Genomic DNA, 7,481 nt, shown 5'->3' on the forward strand with positions numbered 1-7,481 from the left:
CCATCAAACAGGGTAGGCAGTGCTGATGCCAATAGATCTGGGGGTGTCACCCAGAATCACAGTCCACAGTCTGGAATACAGATATACCCTACGTATCTATAGCTCATACTACAAAGGTGATACAAACAAAATGATCATACTTGGAAAATTATAACATTTTCCCTGACACCTAACATGGCATATCTAGCACAATTCATTGCAATTTTATCAGATTGGTATTAATAATAAAGTAATAATAATATAAAGTGTCGCACAGTTCCAGACAGTGTCACACTTAGTAAACCAGTGAATTCCCAGAACCAGCTGCCCAGGTCCTTGAAGATGCAGAACACTCTGCTTAGGAGGGATTGAAATAGCCACATATCTGCTGGGAACACACACAGACAGGCCCTGTGTCAGTCTGTAACCCTATGTTCACTCTTCTGGAAAATTATGATCAATTTTGTACACAGTATGGTTTGTGAACTATCACTTGAAATTGCATAATCTACTGAATATTATCCTCCTGTTAAAATGTGTAACAACACTGTATGTAAAGTTATGAGATTTTACTGTATGATATTACAAAAAGTTACAATTCTGGGGAACACCCACAGACCAGTTCCTCAGAGACAGCAAGGCAAACTGCTGGTCAAACAGCCATTCGCTGGCAGGGGGAAGGTGTGAAGAAGACATTTACATTCCATCACAGGGACACTTGAAACTCATATCTACGAGAAGACAGCCTGGCACCATGATTCAGCTGAGAACTGAAGTTGTTTCTAATAGAAAGGACTGAATTATAAAAAGAAGTGAGGAAAATCTCTCTCTCTCTCTCTCCCCCCTTTCCCTCTGCCCATGACAAATCCTGAAGAACTGAACTTGGGCAGCAGGGGCAGGTTAGGGGGAGTCCTGCCTGAAAGGAAAACCAGCCTATCTCAGCAGATGGTGAGAGAAACATTTGCTTTGAATCCATTTTAGCTTGTTAACTTAGGTGTTAGTTTGTGTTTTATCTTGAATTTCTTTTGTAAACAATTCTGACTTTTATGCCTCATTACCCATAGTCACTGAAAAGATTTTTTTCCGGCAGTTAACAATTTTGTTTTATTGTTTTACCTAACCAGTGTGTTTGGATTCAAGTGTGTTGGAAACTCCATTTGGAATGACAAGGTTGGCAACATGTCATTTTCCACTGATGAAATAACAGACTTCATATGAGCTTGCATTGTTCAGTAGTGTGCTGGACAGGACAAGATGCACATTTCTGGGAGATGTCTGGGAACAGAGAATGTTCTGGGGTTCTCCAGTGGGGTACTGTAATTCGTGAGTCACTGACTAGCAGCACTGAATACTGTGTAGCTGGGAGCGAGTTACATGCTGGAGACTGTGTGATAACTGCCCAGGAGTGGCTGCTCTCACAGTAAAACAGTGTAAAAGGCACCCCAGCCTGGGGAACTGAGGGGAAACAGCTGTTCAACGGTCCAGATTGCACTGTGGTTAATGACACAGACACTCAATTTCAAAGAGTTTCCTAAAACTCAGAGAAAGTAAATCCATGTCCCAGAAATCGAAGTCTCCAGACAGAGGGCAAGTCTCCCTGGCACTGCTTCTTGCTGACAAACAGGTCCAGAGACAATGAGAGAGTCCCAGGGAATCTGGGAACAGGAAGCATGGGCTGGTGGGGTTCAGTGGAGAAAGGGAACAGGAAGGGCAGGGATATTACTGAACACAGGAGCTCAGCAGTGCTAGATGTCAGGATAACACATAGTGCAGACCATTGGAAAACAATCTCAACTATACATATAATATGATGCGGTCTAAATTATCTGTTTCCACTCAAGAGAGATCTTGGAGTCACTATGGATAGTTCTCTGAAAACATCCACTCAACGTGCAGTGGCTGTCAAAAAGCAAACAAAAAAGTTGGGAATCATTAAGAAAGGGATAGATAATACGATAGAAAATATCATATTGCCTCTATAGAAATCCATGGTACGCTTACATCTTGAATACTGCATGCAGATGTGGTCTCCCCATCTCAAAGAAGATATATTGGAATTGGAAAAGGTTCAGAAAAGAACAAAAAATGCTTAAGGGTATGGAACAGCTTCTGTACGAGGTGAGATTAAAAAGACTGGGACTTTTCAGCTTGGAAAAGAGACAAAGGGGGGATATGAGAGAGGTCTATAAAATCATGACTAGCGTGGAGAACGTAAATAAGTGTTATTTACTCCTCATAACACAAGGACTAGGAATCACCCAATGAAATTAATAGGCAGCAGGTTTAGAACAAACAAAAGGAAGTATTTCTTCACACAACACACGGTCAACCTGTGGAACTCCTTGCCTGAGGAGGTTGTGAAGGCTAGGAATATAACAGGATTTAAAAGAGAACTGGAAAAATTCACGGAGGTTAACTCCATTAATAGCTATTAGCCAGGATGGGTAAGGAATGGTGTCCTTAGCCTCTGTCTGTCAGAGGGGGGTGATGGATAGCAGGAGAGAGATCACTTGATGATTGCCTCCTGGGTTCACTCACTCCGGGGCACCTGGAGTTGGCCACTGTCAGTGGACAGGATACTGGGCTAGATGGACCTTTGCTCTGACCCAGTACGGACATTCTTATGTTCTTACGTTATGCTGGACCTAAACCCCAGTTTTACTTGAGCAAACAGGAGATATTTGACACTGTGCGATACAGCTCCTGTGCGCTGTTCCCAAAGTGTTCTGCAGCAGGGGAGGGTCTGTGGCAGTGTGTGTGTCACTGGCATATTGCAGTGATGCAGAAACAGGGCAGAGTAGGGATGGCATTGGGGGGTGGCATGAACCATCTCTCTTAATTTCCCCTTCCAAGAACTGAGGGGACAGGAATCCTTACCCAGTAAGGTCACATTCTCATAGTTCTCCTGCATGATGTCTCTGTACAGAGCTCTCTGAGTGGGGTCCAGCAGAGCCCCCTCTTCCCTGGTGAAATACACAGCCACCTCCTCGAAGGTCAATGGCCCCTGAAAGAGCAAGAGTCCAGCACTCAGTACCTGCTGCACCACTCACACTTTCAATCAAATGGAAGCTCTGGTGGATGATAGTCAACAGAGTCCCACCCCAGCCCGCACAGAGAATCCTGGAAACACCAGGGTGAGGGGATGAAGAAAGAGCCCCTTGTCTCTCCCAGCAGATCCATCACACGCCTACTGCCACAGACGGATACAGGAGATGGAGCCCCTAGCAGGGTCCAGGTAGAGTTCCGTGGTAGGAAGCCCAACACTCTCCTCATTGTGAGGAGCTGGATATGAAGGGAGGGGAATCTCCCCTATGTCTGACTGGTGGGTGCCCCCTTCATATCTCACAGCAGCCGCTGGTTAGTCAGGTCAGGCTCCAGCACTGGGAGTCTGGTCAGTTTTCGTAGCCCCATGTAGGTGGGTTATTTTCTGTTCCAGAATTGAGGGCATTTCAACCTCCTAATCTCATGGGTCTGCTCCTAGTGTCTAGGCCATTTATTAAACAACTTCAAGCAGGTTTGCCACAATCTGTCCTTCTCCCTTTCGCAACCTGTGCATTTCCTGCCCCGCTCCAACCTCCAAACCAGACTGTGCAAACCTTCCCATCTCTGGTGTACTTGCTGTTCCTCTCCCTCCTTCAGGAACCTATCAGCAACCATGCAATAATCCCTACCTTAGCTGGCTCCACTGCAGCCATTTCTCTCCTATGTCCCATGGGAGGATGGGATGAGCTGGAGCGAAACATGGACGTCATTCGGCAGCCTGGCAGGGCGAGAAGGGCAGTTGTGGAGGTTTCAGAACAGGTTTTAGTTAATGTCACATCACGATTCCCCCAGGATCTTTCCCTGCAGACAGACATCCTAGATTCTGCCATGCTGAGAAATGCTCAATCTCTTTATTACAGTGTAGACCTGGCCCCTCCTGCCAGGCTAAGCCCAGAGAGAGATTTTTAACCTCCCTTCTCCATCCCTCCATCCCATAACAAAACCCAGGTCTACACTGGAGGTGGAGGTTGATCTAAGATACCCAACTTCAGCTATGAGAATAGCATAGCTGAAGTTGGCTTACTTAGATGGACTTACCGCAGCATCCGACTGCTGCTGCTAACCCATCGACTCCGCATTCGCCCCTTAAGGCAGTGGAGTACTGGAGTTGATGGGAGAGAGCTACCTGCCGATCCGGTGGTAGTGTAGACCTGCTCTTTGTCTCTGAACACAAGGCTAGAAAAGAGCAGAACCAAAGGCGTCACTGTGGGGGATTCCCTTGGACACTGACCCCAGGGCAGCCATACCCCAACAGGGGGAATATGGAGTCAAGAACCAGCTTTTCCTATGTCTGATCCTTGTTTTGTTCACTGGAAAGTGGTTCTGCCCAGGGATGCTGCAATACATGTGTCTGGGTGGACTAATGAGTGGGAAGAGAGATTTCCAGCTCTCTTCTCCCACTGACCCTTTCAGTCTCTCCTTCCCCGTCCTCTCTCCCTGCCCCTTTGGCTGGGAAAGTCCATTCCTGGTTCTTTGCTCTCCCATGGCTGGATTTTCTCCTGGCAACTACTAATGAGAGGAGATATTGGGGGGGGCTGTTTGTGCAGAGTCACTTTCTTGCTAGTCCCCAGCACATTCTCTGAGGTCTGTCTGTTACCTGGAGTCTGTGGCTCAGAATTTGTATTAACAAAGCCCAGGTCTGCTAGTACCAGCTGCAGAAAGTGATCACCTGGGCCGGGCAGAGAAGCAGCTTTAATTAAGGTCACATCCCAGCACAGAACCCTGCTGGGGGAGCAGCAGCTGCTAAGCCTGGTCTCCCAGATCACAATGGAGGCTGCAGTGTCTGACCCAGGAAGCTGAACCCCAATATCCTGAGCAGAGAGGGACAGAGCGTTTGAGCAGCTTCCCTCCTTTAGCTCTCTGGGGAGAGTAGCTAATGAGAGCCCCTCCTCACAGGGAGAATTGCTGATCTCATTTGCCTCACTGTCCATCTGGAGTCACTCCCTGTCTTTCCATGCAGTGACTCTGGATTAACAATGTTCTCAATGAATCCAGATTTCAGAAAGAAGGAGTCCAGAATGCTGTGGAAGATAGTGATAAACCCCTTCCCACCTCCCTCACCCCCCAGATCTAGGACAAGGAATCAGGGCAGGAATTTTCCCTAGGAAACCAGAAGTTCCTGCAGTTTTCAAGAGGAGAGAAAAGCAAAATCTGTCACTTCACCTCACAGTGTTTGATAAGTGGCTAGAAAGTTATCATGGTGACTGGGCCTGGCCGGGGAATGCCAGGAAGTGCTTGGAGCCAGGATTCTGGCACAAGCTGATGAGATAGAAGGAGCATGGTTAGTAGCAGCCCCCAGAGCCTCCATCCAGGGGCCTCCAAACACCCCCCAGTACCCAGAATCCAGACCCCCCAGCCAGGGTCCCACCATATATTCCCTGGGACCCAACCCCCAGAATCCCTGGCCAGAGACCCCAGATACCCCTCAGAGCCCCACCAACCAGAGAACCCCCACCAGATCTTCACTGCCAGGCTAGGAATCCCAAAGGGTTCCCCCCACCAAGAGCCCCCACCAGCCAGGGACCCCAATTGGGAACTCACTGCCTGCCTAGGACCCCCGCCTGCCCTTCAGCAGAAAGGTAAGACATGTCCATGCCCTGTCACTAGCAAATAATGGTCACCATGGATCCACCCCAAGGTGGCTACATCTTAGCAATGTGGGAAGCAGCCCCTTCCAGAGACCATTTGTCATGGGCTTTGGGATACTTCTGGACCCACGCTGCACTCAGAGTGACCTCCTCACCCAGTGCCAGATGGAGAAAAGAAAAGGGTCCAGCCAATTCTCCCATTACCAGCTGGGAACCACTGATCCCCCAAACAGGGGGAGGCCTCTGGCTTTGATTAAACATGTGGCTGGTCTCTTTCATCAGCAAACATTTTAACAGAGATAAAGGAGGAACAAATGATTCTCAAAGGAGAGGGGACAGATGATCACTGGGCAATTTAACCCCCTGCGACCTCCAGGATGGACAATGACTCAGGGCAACAGGTTCCCTCCAAGGAAGGAGAAGTTGCTGGGATTTAGAGACATGGGGAACAGCCCGAAACCGACAGGATTTTTAATTGATATTTGATAATGACGTAGAAAGAGGGAAATGCTGAGCTTTGAGATCAATGTTCAGAAATGAAAGAGAAAGGGTGGAAATCTGAACGATTTTGGATCCATTTTTGCCAATTATAGAGAAGAAAGTGTAAAATCGGAGGTATTTTATATCAGTTGTTGGTATGAGGTAAAATCTGAGTGTATTTCACATCAATATTTGATAAATGAATAGAGCAGAAATGGGCAACATTTGCAAACATTTTTTATCCATGTTTAGAATCTGAGGAAAGGTGTAAATCTCAGATTTCCTTTTTATTTTATCATTAGAGAGACAAGGAAAAAATCTCTGGGGATATTCACTTAGAAATAGACAACTAAAGGGAAACGGAGCAAATGTTTAGGGTATAAACATGTCACAAGGTAAGCAATTGACAACACGAGAGAAAAACACCAAGATCTGGGGGGATTTTATGTTGCTATTAAATAACTAGAGGGAAAAGGGGCGCTGTTTGACTGGATTTTATGAGACTATCCAATACATAAACACAAAGTGATGGCACCTCCCTCTGCCACCATTCCCATGGGCAGCAGGGAGCCCTTTGAGGAGCTGATTTAAGAGAGGGGGGAGGTGGAAGGCTCCGTGGATAAAGGAAGGGGGCAGCAGTGGGGGACGAGCAGGTGACTGGGGGCTGAGGGAAACGGTCTTGGTAGTTAGGGGCAGTAACTGGGACTGGGAAACCGGGGTCTGGGCAGTCTCCATGGGGGACACGTGCCCCTCCCGTCCCCCCCCCCGGCAGAGAACCGGCATCTCACCCCCCCCGCCAGGGGCAGCCACGTGCTGGGGACTGACCCAGGGCAACAATTTCCCACCCGGACAAGGACAAATCGCTGCAGGTAAAACGGGGGGGGGGGACCCCCCATGGGAGAGATTTTAAATGGACATTGGAGACTCGTGGAGAGACCAGGGCAATATGGGGGGAGATCAGAGAGCTGATCATGGGGGGGGGGGGAATCTCCCTGGATTTTAGAGCCACGTGTGATAACGAGAGAAAAGGGGAAACACTTGACAGACTTTGTACGGGGGAGGACGTGGCACAAACAGGGAAGGATTCAGTGAATTTACCGCCCCCCTGGGGTCTCTCACTCACCGGCTCACACGGAGGCGGCAGCAGCAGCTTTGTTCTCCCGCCCCCAGCGGGGCTCGCACGGAGCATGCGCAGTTCCAGCTGCTGACCCCCCCCTCACCCGGGCTGGAGAGGGCGGACGCGCCCCCGGGGCAGGCTGGGAGATGTAGTTCCGGACTCTCCCTGGAGCGGAAGTGACGTCGGCCTCGGAGGCGGAGCCGGAGCGCGGACGCGTCTGGGTCGCTGCGGTTCTGCCTGGCTCGTGCGGGGCCGTTGGAGCCTCTCCCGGGGCT

General features: G+C 49.0%; 1 long non-coding RNA gene across 1 annotated transcript; it reads right to left on the bottom strand.

The window, feature by feature from the left end:
* Positions 1-3,678: 3,678 nt before the first annotated feature.
* On the bottom strand, positions 3,679-7,259 carry LOC123359044. Its single transcript, XR_006575812.1, has 3 exons — positions 7,213-7,259; positions 4,060-4,197; positions 3,679-3,739 (listed from the first exon to the last, which is right to left on the bottom strand). It is a non-coding gene; the product is annotated as an uncharacterized LOC123359044 (long non-coding RNA).
* Between the last annotated feature and the right edge of the window lie 222 nt (positions 7,260-7,481).

The sequence above is a fragment of the Mauremys mutica genome, unplaced genomic scaffold, assembly GCF_020497125.1.
Source record: "Mauremys mutica isolate MM-2020 ecotype Southern unplaced genomic scaffold, ASM2049712v1 Super-Scaffold_100100, whole genome shotgun sequence".
NCBI classification, from domain to species: domain Eukaryota; kingdom Metazoa; phylum Chordata; order Testudines; family Geoemydidae; genus Mauremys; species Mauremys mutica.